General features: G+C 32.8%; 1 long non-coding RNA gene across 2 annotated transcripts; it reads left to right on the forward strand.

The window, feature by feature from the left end:
* Window positions 1-2,335: 2,335 nt before the first annotated feature.
* Window positions 2,336-5,247, forward strand: LOC126713379 (uncharacterized). 2 transcript variants are annotated; one of them, XR_007651330.1, is made up of 3 exons: window positions 2,336-2,445; window positions 2,579-2,604; window positions 2,705-5,247. It is a non-coding gene; the product is annotated as an uncharacterized LOC126713379 (long non-coding RNA). The 2 variants fall into 2 exon arrangements; XR_007651329.1 differs by having other exon boundaries at window positions 2,336-2,604.
* The last annotated feature ends 12,981 nt before the right edge of the window (window positions 5,248-18,228 follow it).

Raw genomic sequence — 18,228 nt, forward strand, 5'->3', positions numbered from 1 at the left:
AGCAATTTTTTTTTTTAATTATAAAAACAACTTAACACAATTTTATTCTACTTAATTAAATTATCCATCTCTTACAAGGAATAAAAAAATATATAATTAAAATCCTTCAAAGATATTCAACTTTACTTCTAAAATTAATCATAAATTTTAATGTTTTCATGGTTATTATTTTATTTTATTAACTTTCTTATTTAATTATTAAATATATGCTCGAAAATCATTAAATTTCCCTCATGGTTTGACTCCGGTTCAACCTTAAAGACTTTGAACCTCTCATTTTTACGGTTCAATAAATGGTCTAGGTCTGAAATCCTTGCCTCATGATTCAAGTTATGCACTGCAAGTTTGTAGTGACAATTCAAAGTATAAGGAAGATTTACTCAAAAAAAAAAAAAAAAAAAGTATAAGGAAGACTAGTCCCTTGACCTTGAAATATTTGTAGCCTAAAGAAGTTCTTTTAATAAAAATTCTAGGGTTCATCAGTAGCTTGGATAGCCTACACAATAAAAAAAGAGCAAATTTGAGGGACAAAATTTAATGAAAAGAGGAAAAACATAAACAAATAAACAAAAATAAGTTTTAACGTAACAAGGCCGTGCCACATGTTGTAGATCATCCAAAGGAGTCAATCTCAGGTACAATATTTGTTATACCGGAGCTTAAGCTAATACAAAAATGTGGCTATGTCGTACTGGTTTAAATACTGATCATATCAGGGCATTTTAGCTATATCGAGATATATTTTAGCCCAAAAATGCAAATTGGCTGGTACAAAAAAGAATGAAAATAAAAACAAAATCAACAGTGTGAAAAAAAAACCAAATACATCACCACTGTTGGTTCCACTTTTCCGATAATAATCTATATTTTTTGCTGAGATCATCTTCCCATTGCCTCATATTTGTTGTTCTGCGCCCAGTAATCTCTATAGTCTCTTCTATTTCTTTTTATTTTTATATTTGCATAAAGATATAAAGGTTTTTAATATATATATATATATATATACCATACCCCTAGAAAGGGGTATGGTACCCTCTTTAATCTTGGCCATAGATTTTACACATTTAAATCCTGACCATTTATTTATTTTTAATGAAAAACTAGTTACCGGTTCAGTAGGTAATATATAAAAGCAAGAATACATAGACAAATAAACTAGTGTTCTCTCTCTTGCATCTTCTCTCTCGCGTCTTCTCTCTCAAACAGAAAACCTGGTGGGTGTTCCTTCTTTTACTTCAAAATACTAAACGATGCATCTCTGCAATGCTTGGCTTCCACCACTGATAGCCCAAGAGAGGGGATTTTTCAGAAAATAACTACAAAACCCAAACAATATCATTAGTTAGGAAACGTTTGAAACTATTTTGGAATATAACAACTCGAGTTCAGAGGGGACGATTTCCTGGGTTTTTTATTTTATTATTGCGAGAAATCGAGTTGAAAGAACTCGACTTCTAAGCCTGGAAAACGAGTCCAAAGGACTCGGTTTTAAAGCATGGAAACCGAGTCCCTTGCACTCGGTTTCAAAGCCTGGAAACCGAGTACACTACACTCGTTTTCTAGGCTTAGAAACCGAGTCCTTCGAACTCGGTTTCTTTGTATGCAAAACCAGTCCAATGACTCCCATCCCACAGGCGAAGCAGAATTTCTACAACAACAGAACTCAGATAGGCATTCAATTGCTTGCAACAAATTTGATTTTTCTGTTGTTATATTGGGTTTAATGCATCCCTTCTTTTGTGAGGTACTTCGCCAACCACTGAGGGAGAAAGATGCGAGGCGGAGACAGACCGACGGAAGCGAAAGGCAGCGACGGCGACGGTGCCGGCGAAGGAGCGACAGGCTCGGAATCTCGTGTGAGAGTGAGAGAGAGACGTCTCGTGAGAGAGAGAGACTGAGAGTGAGAGGACTGAGAGAGAGGGAATGAAAACTTAGCTTTTTTTTGTGTGTTTGGTGTGTGCTGAAGTGCTGTTTGGTTTTTTTGAGTGCGTGAGGCCTGCGATGGCGTGGGTGCTTTTTTTTGAAAACAAACCGAGTTCAATGAACTCGGTTTGCAAGAATGGAAACCGAGTTCATTGAACTCGTTTTCCAGTCATACAAACCGAGTTTATTAATCTCGTTTTCTAGTCTTACAAAACGACTCCTACGAACTCGATTTCTGGCATATCAGACCCACAGTGCAAAATAGGAAAATCGAGTAAACCATACTCGATTTTATAGCATACAAGTCGTCCCCTCTGAACTCGAGTTGTTATATTCCAAATTAGTTTCAAACGTTTCCTAACTAATGATATTGTTTGAATTTTATTGTTATTTTCTAAAAAAATCCCCCAAGAGAGAGAAGGACTCATTCTCTCGGATCGTGTGCTTCGTCAATAACTCCTTCAAACCTGATGACCTAGATTTTGTCTACTCCACTCTCAAATGGATCTCTATCATCGACCTGTGAGATTTCTTCAATTCTCTTTACTCTTAATATTTTTTTTAGTCTTATCAATTTGTATTCGATATTGGGTCTCTCTTTTCTTCTTTTATTTTTTTTTTCTCATTTTAACTCTAATTTTTTGGGTATTTTTAGCTTTTTCAGTACCATTTCAATTCTGGGTATGTTTTGTTTTTCCTTATCTTAATTCAAGTTGAAAATTTGTTTTGTTTTTTTTTTGTCTCTGAAATTTGGTTATGCCTTTTGTTTGCACGAGTAAAGAGCAATAATTTGCTGGCTCTGAATTGTGGATTATTAGATGCCCATTTGATCGATGATTGAGTTAAGAAATGAATTGCTGACGGTGAATATTGGGGTTTAAGGTAAAGTGAGACTACATAAAGAGCTGTTCTTCACTTATGGTTTGGCCCTTTTCCTTTCTGTTTCATTTTTCATATAAAAAGCTAGTTTTGCTTATATTTTGTCCTACCTAACCATGTGAGTTGTTTGGGGTATTTGGATGACATTTATCTATGGAACTGTGGTAATTTCACTAGGAAAAAATGCTTTATTTATTTATTTTTTTTTAAAGTTAAATTAATTAAGCAATAGTGATAGAAGACCTTTAGGGGTTGATTTGTGAAATGCAATAGATAATAAACTTGTTTATCTGTCTTGATATTGAGAAATGGAGGAATTTCTAATTATTTACTGAAATGCTAACTGTAAATTGTGCCTTAGCTTGAGTCAAGGAGCAGGGAAAGTTGCGTGGAAGTAGAGGGATGACTATTGCAGTTGTGAAAATTTTGTAGCCATACCATTCATTCGCTTTGTTTTGATGGGTTAGTTTTGAAACTATCCTAATGGGATTGAACTGAAAACCTTGTGAAACATACCATTCAATAGCTTTGTTTTGTGGGTTAAATTTGAAACTATCCTAATTGGAATGAACTAAGTTCCTTAATAAAAATCTACCCCATTTATAAGTTATGACTAAGAACCTACTCCTATTCCAGTGGTATAAACCAGAGACTAATCCTTTATTGATGGGTTTATTAAATAAGTTTAATTATTTTTAAAGTAATATCTAATTTTAATAACTCAGCTTATCAATATGAATAATTTATTCTTTGTTTCCTTTTCAGCCTCATTTATTCTTGAGCTGTTATATGCTACTCCTTGGAAACCCCAACTATTAAAAATACACAAGGGTTTAAAAGCAGAGAAAATGAAAAAGCCTTGTAGTTAATTTGGAATCATTATCATGTTATTTGGGGTTTCCAAGGATTAGCAAGTAACAGCTTAAGAATAAATAAGAAGAATTAGTCTGACAGATTTTGATTATGGTTTTATTTCTTCATAAATTTGGCTGTTTTTACTTGTTTCTTCTTTTTCCCCCCTTACCAGAGAGATGCAAATAGTGCACTGGAGCAAAAATAGATAAGAGGGAGAGATAATCAAGTTATCTTTGTGTTTATAAAATTTTGTTAAGAGAAAAGACAATGTAGTCCAAGGATGTTGAGTACTTTTAATCAGTTATTCAAAATATTGCTAGTTTTAGCTATTTCATGTCTTGTTATTTAATTGTAGTTGTTCAAGAATTAAAACATTGAACAACATTTTAAAGTCTCATGTGGTCAATTTTGATTTTAGCTTTGATTTTATCACTTTTAAAGACATGACAAGCATGAGTGGAAGGTAGAGTTAATTGACAATAATTTTCTGCCTCATGAAGCAAGATTATAAAAGGGATACCTCTTAGTGTTTATGAATCACAGGACAAACAGGTGTGGTTACCCTCAAACCATGGCAAATACACCACTCAGTCAGCCTATAAATTGCTAGCAAGGAATGACAGAAATTCGATGCCAAGCTGCTCATTAGGGGAAAGGAGTACACAGTTATGGAAGGGGATGTGGTATCTACAGGCTCCTTACAAGGTGAAGCACCTGATTTAGAGAGCAGTTGGTGAGGCTTTACCAACTCTGCATAACCTATTGTGTAGAGGTGTGGTTATGTATGCTTGCTGTCCGAATTGTAAATCTGATGGTGAGGATACTATCCATGCTCTATGGAGCTGTCAAAGATTGTTTGTAATATGGGAACTTGATGATGAGCTCAAGAAGCTTTTAAGTAAAAAATTTATTCTCTTTGCAAATTTTTTGGGCAGTGGTGTTGATGACGAAAGATCGAATTGATGTAGACCTTCTAGCAACAATTTTGTGGTTAATCCGGGATAGAAGAAATGTTGTAAGGCTGGGTGAAGCTGTCATGGAATACCAACTGATCTGAGCTAAGGCTGAGTTGTTGCAGTTGGATTTCAAATTAGCTCAGGTGTTGGATCGGAGGGGAGGTTCAGAAAGCTTGAGAGCTGCTAGGTGGATCCCTCCTATCTTCCCACATTATAAGATTAATTTTGATGGGGCTGTCTTCTCTGAACAGGGGGCTGCTGGACTAGGAGTTGTGATTAGAGATTGCTGTGGTAGAGTGATAGCAGCTATGGCTAAGCATATCCCAGTTCCCATATGTGCAGCCTTGCCAAAGAGCTTTGACGTTTGCAAGGGAGCTGAACATTTCTGATTTGGTGTCTGAAGGCGATGCTGAGATAATTATCAAATCGTTGTTGGCCAGGGATGTCTCTCATCCAGAGTATGGCCATGTTATCCAAGATGTTTTGTTTATTGCTTCTGGTTTTCGGGTCTGTAACTTTACCCATGTCAAACGCTACTCCGTTGCCCATTTTCTTGCCAAACGTGCTAAGTTAGGCAATGAGCTACAAGTTTGGTTTGAGTCTATTCCTGATGATATAGCTTCTCCATTTTAGAGATGCTTTGTAATTTATTTCATCAATGAATAAAACAAGGGCCTCTCAGCCTGGATTCTCAAAAAGAAAAAAGAAAAAAAAGACATGGCCTGTGTGTTCCCCTTAGAAATATTGCAACTTTATGCAAAATTGAAATAATAGATTCCATTGACCACTCGTAGATCAAGTTTTTTCATATAAAAATAATTATCTATTAAAAAAAAAAAGTTTCATATCACCACACATAGATTAATTCAAATGACCATCAAAGTGCGCTGAGCTCACAAGTTGTGCGAGGTCATGAATTATCTTCTATATCATTTTGATTTAATCTCTTGTGTTTGCTAAATGAATTTTTCTTTTCTGGCATAGAATGATGTACTTTGATCCATTTTCCCCTTAATTTCATTATAAAAAAAAAAAAAAAAAATCTAAAACATTTCTCTAACTTTGAGATATTAATGGTGATATTTTGGAACTTATATAAAATTATTGTCATGGGTTTTATTAAAATTGATGAACAACCACCAATTCCATAGAGTTACTCGGAGAGGTAGAGAGTGTAAGAGTGATGGACATACTAAGGCTTTATATAATCCAATATCTTTTTATCAAAATATGAAATTTAATTTTTACAAAAAATTGTAAAATATCTAAAATGCAAAGATGGCTAGGACATATGAGAGAGAGAGAGAGAGAGAATATCGTGTTGGTACCATCCAATGTGACTAAATAAAATAAATGAACTACCAAATGTGACATTGGTACTGACCATTGTGATGTTAGTACTATCTAATGTGACAAAAAAAAAATGGACAACTAAATGTGGTAATGGTACTGTCATATGTGATATTAGTACCGCTAATTTAATGTTGGAACCATCAATGTGACCAAAACATAGGGGGATCATCAAATGTGACACTATACAATGTGGCCAATTGTGATTAAGTTGCAGATGTTGCATTAGAACAATTAGAGAGCACATAAGGTTATACATCTTCGGTTTTATAGTATATATAAATTAGAAAAATATAAACATCAAGAAAGTGACATCAACTATGTTATTTATAGGGAGGTATGCCCTTGAATGTGATGAAAGCTACCAATGGAGATACGTAGGAAGTTAATTGGTATATTCAAATATTTGTGGAAGAAACCAAGATAATTCCAGCTAATTTTTTTTTGTGAACAAAAGTAATTATTGTGGTTGGGCTAATTTCTTGGGATGCTTTTTTATTTTTAGATTTTAGATCTAAATTTTTCAATAACTTTTAAAAAATTGCAATTTTGAGGAGCGATTATTAGTAAGTAAAAAAGTGACTTTAGTGATGGGCCCAAATGTAAAATTATGGTCAGATGTGATATTGATACTGCCCACTGTGATGATTAAACTGTCAAATGTAAAAAAAAAAAAAAAAAAAAAAGGTACCATTGAATGTGACAAAAATACGATTAGAAGTAATGTTGGTACTGCCAAATGTAATAATGAAACTATCAAATTTGAGAATAAAAAATAGGGTACCACTGAATGTGACAAAAGTAGAGTCAGATGCAATGTTGAAACTGCCTAATGTGACAATGAAACCATCAAATTTGAGAAAAATAAAGAAACCACTAAATGTGACAAAAGAATTGTCAAATGTGATGTTGGAACTGCACAATGTGAGAATGACATCGTTAAATGTGAAAAAAAAAGTGAACCACCGAATGTGACAAAAGAACTATCAAATGTGATGTTGGAACTACACAATATGAGGATGGAACCGTCAAATGTGAGAAAAAATGACAGAACCACCAATGTGACTAAAGAATTGTCACATATGATGTTGGAACTGCACAATGTGAGGATGAAACCGTCAAATGTGAGAAAAAAAAGGGGAACCCCCAAATGTGACAAAAGAATTGTCACATGTGATGTTGGAACTGCACAATGTGAGGATGAAACTGTTAAATGTGAGAAAAAAGTAAGGGTACCACCAAATATAACAAAAGAACTGTCACATGTAATGTTGGAACTACACAATGTGAGGATGAAACCATCAAATGTGAGAAAAAAAATAAGGGAACTACCGAATGTGACAAAAGAACTATCATATATGATGTTGAAATTGCACAATGTGAGGATGAAACCTTCAAATGTGAGAAAAAAGTAAGGGAACCACCAAATGTGACAAAAGAACTGTTACATGTGATGTTGGAACTGCACAATATAAGGATGAAACCATCAAATATGAGAAAAAGGTAACTTGGTATAGCAGGTTACCTACTAGTGGTTTGGGGGGTACGATATAATTACCCATATATATATATATATATATATATTAAAACATCACAGTTGTTAAAACATCACAATTTGTTTCTCTCTCTCTCTCTCTCTCATCAGAGCCTTTCTAATGTTTGTTTTAGAATATTTAAGAGAAGTCAAATATTGTGATTTGTAAAATAAACAGAATTAGATTCTGTCCATTTGAACGTGTCTAGAAGATTGATAAGTTAATCAAGACTTAGGAGTCCAATGTTCTAGCTACCAAAGAGAAGAAGAAAAATAAAAGGACAAAACTTAGGTACAGTATCTTAGGTGCTGTTCCTTAGGTCTCCTCTTAAAATTTTTCCATGTGATTACTTAACTAAAAAATACACTTCCATCCCATGAGAAAAAATCCAAATGACAGAATTTTAAGAGGGGAACCTAAGGAACAGCATCTAAGTAGTGTACCTAAGTCTTGCTAAAAAAAAAAAATATCCCAAGGTACAACCATGTGTATATATTTTAGTATAAATTTTCCAAAATCATCAATATCAATCAATTAATCAATATATAAAAACAGAAATTCATGCAGAAAAATATGAGGTTCTGCTATATGTCACTTTATTAAAGCGATTTACATTTAGCTTTTGTCTCTTTCTTTTTCTTCTCCTTCCCCCCCCCCCCCCAAAATTTGCTTTATTTAATTACAATTATTTAATGCATTCAGAAATCTATGACTTCTCTCTTTAATATTTCCAATAAACCCTCATTCCTTATTTACTACTACTTTTCATTAATTCTAATGAAGTGTCCCATCGTAATTATATATTATTCATCCAACTCACAAGACTCCTCGTATGCCCCATTAAAACACAAAATGGTTAACATTTCTCCGTTATTTACTTTCCCATTAAATCCAATTTATCATTTTAGCCCTCCTTTAACTCTCTTTGTTTGTACTCTTCGTTTCCTTATCAAAATCTTCAATGCCTACCCCTTTAGAACTAAAACCCATTCATTGGGTTTTTTATATTTATGTATAGATTTCCAATTCTCCTTCCACCTCCACAGAAGTCGCCAAAGTACAAGCAAGGTTGGAAAGTCTCTTTGTGGTGAATTTTCCCCTTTTTGCTTTTTCCCTCCATCTTCTTTAGTTTGTTTGGTACAAATTGCATTTTCTCCCATTATGTAGAAGATTAAATGTTTGATTTGCATGTTATAAAAATATCTTATAGCTCGCTGCTAAACAAAGAAAAGTGAACCAATGTAATGGGTCCTTCAAAAATAAATTATTATTGTTGGACAAGGCTCGCAACTTGATATATTATTGTTCAATTCCTGATACTTTTGGAATATTAAAAAATGTGATAAAAATAACATAGATAAATAAAATAGGAACACAACTAGACCATGTTGATCTATTTTAATTTGTAAAATGTCAATGTAATGCATATTTCTTTTGTGTGACTCTTTATATTCAACTAAATAAACTTTTTAAATGTTCTAAAAGTATTTAAATTGATTAGAATGGATAAGGTTAATATATGAATCTCAAGAAGTATTGCCAAGATAATAGAGATGTTTTTTAGCGTTAGCAAACCAATCATTGCTGCATTTCTCTCGGGGTATGACTTAAAAGAATGGTATCTGCATTTAACTATTGAATTTTGGTGTATTTTTTTTCCTTAGGAATTTTGATGTGAAGTGAGTAATCAGTTTTTCATGGCCTTACTTCTTACTTGGATATTTTCTAATGACTCATTGTAATGTACACATTTTTATTACTTAAAATTTTTCTTGCGGAAGCTGAATTGGATCTGCCATTAATTAATTAATTTATTTTATTTATTTTATTTTTTATTTATTTTATTTTTTTATTTTTTTTTCTGGCTTGGTGCATCACAAAGAGGTCCCCTCTTCTCAACAATGTTCAACTCTCTATGCATAGTCAATGTAACCATTTGCCTTTTATGTAATAAAAAAAAAATGTGTTTGGCTTTAGCTTTGCTAAGTTGCTAGGCTTTTTTTTCTATGATCATTGGTTTATATGTTGTGCTTTGGGTGAAAGCAATGGACCTTGAAGAGATAGGTGGTTCCAAAGCTACTGCATGAATCTTCGGAGAACCAAAGTAGTAAAGTTGATTTGGAAGAACAATGACTTTCTTATAATCAATCAATACCCATGTAACTAACGTTCAATCAGCAATGAGTAAAAAGTACAAATTTTTCTGCTCATAACTCGTAAGAGTTTTACTTTTTCTCTCTAACTTCTCAATGAGAAGGGAGTTTGGCATATAGGTACAAATTTTTAGGGGAAATCATCCCACTAAGAGTTTTCATTTCCCTGTTGCATATGTATGATATTCCAATTATGTGAAATTTTAGAAATTTAGATGATGTCCCAAGTAGTACCTCAGCATAATATAGAGATTCTTCATCATTCCATGGTATTACAAAAACAAATGTTGGTGTCAAACTAGATTTAGCATATGAACAAATGCATGATCTAGATATTTACATAATTTATATATATATATATATATATTTTTTTTTACAAAAGCATAGATTGTATGATCAATTGCAAACTAAATCATGTTCAAATGTACACATCTAAATGTTGCTTTGAACATGGTGTCATTTCTCTTTCCTACAACAATTCAAGTTTAAAAAAAAGGATAATTATAAACAATTTGTCTTGAATAAGTTTGCTTTTTATAAAAGCAAATTGTTTATAAATGGAGTTAATAGCAAACTTTTTATAATTCAGGTTAAAAATTATTGACCACTTAGGTTACAAAATATATATTACATTATATCCAATCATACTTAATTAGAAAAATAATTATATAATTTTGAGTTTAAGACTAATACTTATAAGCTTCACGTACTTATTTTTTCTTTCACTTATCAATTAAAATCAAATGTCTAAATTTCTCGCACATCGCACGGGTATACAACTAGTATTCACTAAATAATGAACAGTTACAATAATCAATGACTTACAAAAACTTTGCTAGCCTTTGCAAATTTCCCACTTGCCTTCCTGCCACAATAGTTATAGACCATGTAGAATACTTCTGTACAATGATTTCCTCCAACCCAGTTCTTCTGACACTATAATGAACCTCATAGAAGATTTGGCTATGTGGTTTCAACTTCACAAATGTTCATAGTGGGATTGACAAAAGTGGGCTAATACACAATGGGTATTTTATCGAGCACTTGGTCAGGGACGGAGCCAGGACTTTAAGTTAAGGGGGGGGGGGGGCGACTCTGACCTCTAGCTCGGCGGCTTCTTAGCCGCTGAGGTTTTTTTTTTTTTTTTTTTTAATATGTGTGCGCCTGCTGGGTAAAGGCAAAATTATTCTATTTAAAACTTTTTAAAGGGCCAGTTGTTTGTTTGAGTAAAATTGGTTAATTGGACTTAATTTTTTTTTAGCTTTGCTATTGGTGATTATTTGTTGTCGCACAAATGTTTTTCGGCTAGTATATGTTGTTTTAAATTTTAGATCTATAAATTTTTTTAATGGCCTTTAAAATGATGAAAGTACTAGAGGTATATTGTTGATATAGTGAGTGATTATTGGTAAGTAAAAAAATTATGTAAGTGATAGGCTCAGATACGAACCAATAAGAATTTGTACTTCAACAGTTTATAAAAATGTTGTAGGTAAGTTTGTAACTTTAACATTACTCTAAAAAGAATCAAAGATATTGTTAAAGGGGAAAAATGTAATTTTATAGAATAAAATTGCTAAATTTAATGCATATATATATATATATATACTAATGTATTTAAAAAAAAAAAAAATTTAGGGGGGGCCATTGCCCCCCTGGTCAATTAATGCCTCCGTCCTTGCACTTGGCACTTGGTTAATTAAGAAACAAAGGCTTAGAAAGAAGAGATGAGATTTTTCTGTATTGCACAAGCACACAACTCTCTTAGTTGTTCAAAGAGCCAAGAACAAAAGAAATGAGAGAAAGGGTTTTCGACCTACATGGGTTCTCTCTATTTTGCTATCACGTACTATACTGTCAACTGTGTGTTTTTCATTTTGGCTAAGGTGGTGCAAGGAAGAAAACTATCCCAGTGCTCAATTGTGCCCATATATATATATATATATATAGTCAAAAAAATGAAAAAAAAAAAAAAGAAAAGAAAGAAAAAAGCCAAGCCTTTGCAGCATCTTTCTAAGAGCATCAGGAGACAAATTTTTTTGTCTATTTTATCATAATTTTTGTTATCATTTTATATACTCACTTTTTAAAATACTTCATATTGATTATCTATTTTATTATACTACATTGATTATCTATTTTTTTCATTCAAAACAATTAAAAAAAAATCACCATTCACTTTCTTCCTCCATGCCTGGGATATACAAAGAGAGAATAAAAACGGAATACAAAATAAATAGTGATATTGTAAACTTACATTGTTAGTGTAGCAATCATATATTTTTACACAACACGTGGGTGAATTTTTGGCTTGATTGACTAAAATGTGCTCACTTTTCTATCATATAAGCACTAATGCAAATGCCCTTAGTTGATGGCACACAATTTAATTAAAAATTCTGCCAATTGCCTATTGAAATCGAGTCAAGCTTCCTTCTCTTGAGCTCAACAAAAACTCAATCTCCACCTTGGGTATGGTTACCAGGTGCCCTAGGGTATTTTATAAGAAAACATCTAATACAACGTACTATGTTGCAATCACTTTTTTGTGCTTTTATAATACACATGCATTATTTTCAAAAATAGTTTGGTTAAATAAGTGCCCTTAGGACATTCGTTAATGCACTACTTTAGGAAATTTTTAATATTACTTTTATGGAAAATATAAAAAGCAGTTAAAAAATCAATTACTTTTTTATTTTCTCATAAAAAGTTTATAAAAATACTTTCTAAACCAGTGTCTTTAGAATATTCATTAATTCTTTTTTCCTATTTTAGTATATTTAATGCAGCCTAAACAACCATTAACAAATGTCCATATTCAATGTCAATTGTCTTTCACTATCATATATTCTCTTTAGAAAAAGAAATACAAACCATACTTTCTCAACATGCTGAGTAATTTAAAATAGAAAATTCTTAGTATATATTGTACTAGTAAAATAAATTTACATTGTAGACACACAAAATGTGTACAATATTATATACATTTGTAAAAAGTATATATATAATTTAATACAATGTAAAAACATATAAAAGTCCATTTAAAATAGTATTACATATGTTGGTCTCGTACAAGCGAGATTCTTACTAGAGTATTCCAAAAGTGGTAACAGGCAAAATTTAATTCAAATGAACTCTTAATTCTTGCTTGAGGGAGCTTTAGGCGGACGCTAGATATTTGGACGAAGAATTTTAACTCTAAAAAATGCACACAATAAGCCTAACACTTGCCTGAGTTATGTTGGTGCAAGGCCATGCGTGGGCTTAGGATGGTAGGGCCATTTTACTATTAATTGTACTAGTCTTTAGAGTTAGCAATGCAATTTTTGGCAGTCCTAGCCAGGATTACATGTCTATAAATTACATGGCAAATTTCACCCATTTTTTTCTCTTCCGGGATTTCTGCCCAAAGTCCCTCCTACTCAAGGTTGTCAAAATCGAAATCCTATGTAGAATCGTTGAAGGTAAGTGGAATTGTAGATTATAGGATCAGATCATGAATCATAAGAGTTTACATATTTTCAAATTTAAAGCAAAAAAACACATTGATAATGGTTTTGTATATTGAATAATCACGTAAATTATAAATTCATCTATAAAAAAAAAAAATTAGATTTGCATCATATGATGTAATTTGCATGTTATATATCGCTAAGTCTCTACTAACAAAACAATTATATTTAAGTTTTGATCCAATGTATCTAAAAAGTTCAATAAATGTTTAATTAGCAACCAAATACCAAAATATTTATCAAAACATATGGAAAATATTTTTCAAGTTCTAAGTTCCAAGTTTGAAATCCAAAATAAGTTAGCAAATGGAAACTAGCTAACTACAATATGAAATCCAAAAGCAAAATGAATATTAAGGTGAAGTGAATATTTAATTATTCTCATTCTAAGGTTCTTATAACCACCGTCCTAAATTCCTAATCATTATCATCTATTTCATCATCTATGTAGACATTATATATTTGTATACTAGAGTTGCAAAAGACATAAAGATACAATTTCACACTCAACTATTCAAGTTATACCACTCAACAACAATTAAAGAGCATGCTCAAAAAAATCAATCAATCAATATACAAATACAAGCGTAACTAATAAAATTATATATATAAAAATATTTTAGTAATATTAGAACACAAATTAGTATATTGATCAAACAAATTTAATAACATTATAGCTTAAAAGGCAGCAAAACCAATATCAAATTCTTCATTTAGAAATAATGAAGCATTCCTTCATTTTGATTACAAGTAAACTAGAAACTAGAAAACATTTACTTAGGTTAACATAATTTTATAAAATAAAAAATAAAAACTCATACCATCACAACATGAAAAAAGAAAAACCCTTAAAGTTTCATCAAAACAAAAAATTTATTTCATAAAAAAACCGAAAATTTACGTTTTTGGTAGGATTGGTAGGATCCCATATGATTCTATGATCCTACACGATTTTATGTACGATCCTACCATTTTTACGATTCTAGTGCAATCCTAAACGTTTTGGTGAGCTAAGATCATAAAATCGTGCGATCCTACGATCTAGATCACAATTTTGACAATCATGCTCCTACTCTCTAATGCCATTTAAGCACCATTCTCCTCAGATCTTGGCCTTCCATGTGTCCTTTTGAGTCCTTGGGTTGGGTATACTGCTCAAATTTGACAATGCTATCGGGTATACCTAACATGCCTTCATGGAAATAAGAGTAGTTTTAGGACCACAAATTATTTTATAACTTTTTTGTCACAATTCTAACGTCGCAGACTGTAAGTGGTTAACCATTACTTACTCATAATTTTTTAGCTTCTCCAATAACACATGATTTTTTAGTTCTTTGGTGATAAAATAGTTTTTTTTGCTAATATACAATCACTATTATGAATTTTTTTTATTGTTTTTGTTAAGTTTTTGAGTTAAATAGTTGTTATTTGAATTAGGCTAGTTAGGCTGATTGGGGAAGAGAAAGGCTTTAGGTTTTAAAAAATGGGGCCAGCTACAAAAATGAAATATATAATAACTACAAATAAAAAAATGGATCGTCCCTGCTTCATATGACCAACATTTGCACAACGTAACCCAACTTTTTTTTTTGAGAGACACGTAACCCAACTTAATTACAATAAGGCGTAAATGCACTTTTAGTCCCTATATTTTGACTTTTTTTTTTTTTTTTTTTCTATTTTAGTCCCTACATTTTAATTTTACCACTTTTAGTCCCCCTAAATCAATTAACGCGTTCCATTTTGGTCATTTCCATTAGCCCACCAACGGAAATTGATTAGGTGGCAAACTGATGCTAACGTGGCCAATTAAAAAATAATAAAAAATTTTAATTAGCATTTAAAAAAATGCCATGTCAGCTTCTAAATATAAAAAAAAAAAATTTATTAATCAATTTTAACGAAATTAAAAAAGAAAAAACAAAATTAAAAACAATAAAATACATCAATTCAGATCTAATTCATTTTGAACAAGAACACACAAAAACAAAATCACAGATTTAAACATCAATACAAGAACATAAAGCACAAACCTAGAACCAAACACAAAAAACACAAACTCAAATTTAAACATTAACACAAGATCACAAACACAAAGAACACAATAACTCTCTCTCTCTCTCTCTCTCTCTCTCTTCAAAAGCAAGATGAGGAGAGGAATGAGTCATTGCATGATGAGGAGAGGATGAGTAGCGGCAGACGAATCAAGTTGCCGTCAACGGATGGACCTCAGTCTGTGTTGGAAGGAGCCGATTGGGTTGGAGGTTGGGTGAAGAGAGAGAAAGATCGTAGATCTGGGTTTGCTTACCCAAACGAAAATCTCTAAAGATCTCTTTATTTGACCAAAATCTCCCTCTCTCTTTCATCTTTCTAAAGCTTTAAAGCTCTAAAGTCTCTTTCTCAGATTGTGGATTTGGAAAAATCTCTAAAGCTCTCTCTCGGATCAATGGTTGTGAAGTGGTGGTTGGTGGGGGTGGATCGTTGGATGGGTTTGACGTTGGTGTGGGTTGCAGTGGCTTGATGGACTGATCGGTGATAGTGGTGGTGACTGGTGGTCTGATTTGTTCATGTGGGTTTCAGATTGCAGGAGTAGTTGGTTGGTTGGTCAGATTGGTGATCATTGGTTGGGTTTGTTGTTGGTTTGGGCTTCGGATTGCAAGGTATTTTTTGGGTTTTGATGAGGCGATTGACCAAAAACGTTGAGCACAACAATGTCGGGCTGGGTTTCGGGTTGCTGCTGTGTTTATTTTAAATTTCTGGGTTTGCTTCTTTTCATGTGGATTTTATTATTTTTTTGGGTTTATGGGTTTAATTTGTTGGAGGATTTGGTGGAAGAAAGGGATTTTGAATGAATTTTTGCATGTTTATTTGCTGAGAAAATGTAATAAAAGAAAAGAAAATATTGATTATTTTAATTTTCTGGGCAACCTTCATGTTCTTTCCCGAAGAACATGAAGAACATGTTACTTTGTTCTTCTGAAAATAATGAAAAGAAAAAAAAAAGAAAAAATTTTAATTACTCTTTTTAATTGGTTTATGTTTGTTATTGTGTTCTTTGTGTTGGTGATCTTGTGTTAATGTTTAAATTTGAGTTTGTGTTTTTTGTGTTTGGTTCTGGGTTTGTGCTTTATGTTCTTGTGTTGATGTTTAAATCTATGATTGTGTTCTTGTTCAAATTGAATTAGATCTGAATTGATGTATTTTATTGTTTTTTATTTTGTTTTTTCTTTTTTAATTTCGTTAAAATTGATTAATAAATTTTTTATATTTAGAAGCTGACATGGCATTTTTTTAAATGCTAATTATTTTTTTTTTAAATTTTTTAATTGGCCACGTCAGCATCAGTTTGCCACTTAAGCAATTTCTGTTGGTGGGCTAATGAAAAGAACCAAAATGGAGCGCGTTAATTGATTTAAGGACTAAAAGTGGTAAAATTAAAATGCAGGGACTAAAATGAAAAAAAAAAGTCAAAATGTAGGGACTAAAAGTGCATTTGCGCCATACAATAAAGTACAATCCGGTGAAAATTGATATTTTTATGCCTTACTTATTTCTTATAAATTATTGTAAGGTTGAATTTATTCAACCATCTAATTGGCTTTATTCCGTGCCAAATTTGCTTGTATTTCAGCATTTAGTAACCATGTATTTAGGTGGGCTTGTTGTAAGGGTAGTGAGTGAGATAGAGTGAAGTTTGCTCAAGAGTGTGCAAGAAAACAGAGACTCGCGGCTTGGCCTCGCGGGTGACTCGCGGCTGCAAGCCGCCAGACGCAGCACACGTGCCAAGCATGCCAAAAGGTGAACAGTTATGCTAGCTGGAGCACTACAGGACAAAACAGGACAACTGGCCATACGGTTATCTCGCGACTGGATCTCGCGACTCAGTCAAGTCGCGAGGCCAAGCCGCGAGCCAGCCCTATTTTGAAAAACCTGACGTTTCACATTCCTCTCTCACCCTAGTATATATACCCCTTATACCTACAAAAGAAAGAGAGCTTTCAGAGAGAATTTTGAGAGAGAAACCCTAGAGTAAAACAAGATTGATTTATCTACAATCTTTACATAAGTGCCTCTTCAAATTCCTCAACTCTCTTCCTCTCCATTGCCAAACCCTTGAGAGGCTTTTTACCAAAACCTTGTTCTTACCATATCCATTACTGTGAGAGGGTTGTTTGGTGTTCTGGGAAGCAGTTAGGAAGGAACCAATCTTCATTAGTTGATGCTATGGTCTAGTAGCGGAATCCGGGAAGCTAGAAAAGAAAAAGGTTCGGCGCAACATCGTTGGAGTAAAAAGCTTGGAGGGCTTAGGTGCATTGGGTAGATTAGGCTTGGAGGGTCTATTGCTGTCCATGTATCTCAACTACATTTTCTAGTGGATTGTTTACCGCTTGGAGGGCGGCGGAGAGGTTTTACGCCGAGGGCTTCGGTTTCCTCTTCGATAACACATCGCGTGTTGTCTTTATGTTTGCATCTTCCTTCCCTTTTATCTTTGCCTTTTATTATCTGTTGTGGGTTGTGATTTTAATTTGGCTTAGATAGTTTTTCCAATTCCATATTATAGCTTATGTTAATTTTCCGCACACTAGTTGTTTGACATAATGCTTGAATTGGTTAAGTTGTAATTTGGGGGTCTAAACGTTCAAGGGTGTTTATACACATAATTGAACTTTCAATTGGTATCAGAACGGGTACACTTGTTTTGGTTTTTATTACCTAAGTGTGATCCCTGACCCCTTGTGTTTATTTGCCATGGATTGTGTTTTGTATGCCTCTTTGCATGATTTGGTTGGTGATGAATGTAACATGCCACGTGTTTGTGAAAATGCCTCTATGAGTGTTAATCCTTATAAGTGTGATGACATGTTACTTGAATCTATGGGTGTTGTTGACAAACTCTTGAAGAAATGAGCTAAGAAGTTTTAAAAGAATTTGAGTAAGTTAGTTTGTGAAAATGATGATTTGATTGCTAAACTCAATGAATCCAACAAATTGGTTGAGAAATATAAGAATCTTGCTGAAATTTCTCTTGAAAAGCTGAAATAGTTTGAATGTTTAAATA

Source organism: Quercus robur, chromosome 2 (assembly GCF_932294415.1).
Source record: "Quercus robur chromosome 2, dhQueRobu3.1, whole genome shotgun sequence".
Taxonomy (NCBI): domain Eukaryota; kingdom Viridiplantae; phylum Streptophyta; class Magnoliopsida; order Fagales; family Fagaceae; genus Quercus; species Quercus robur.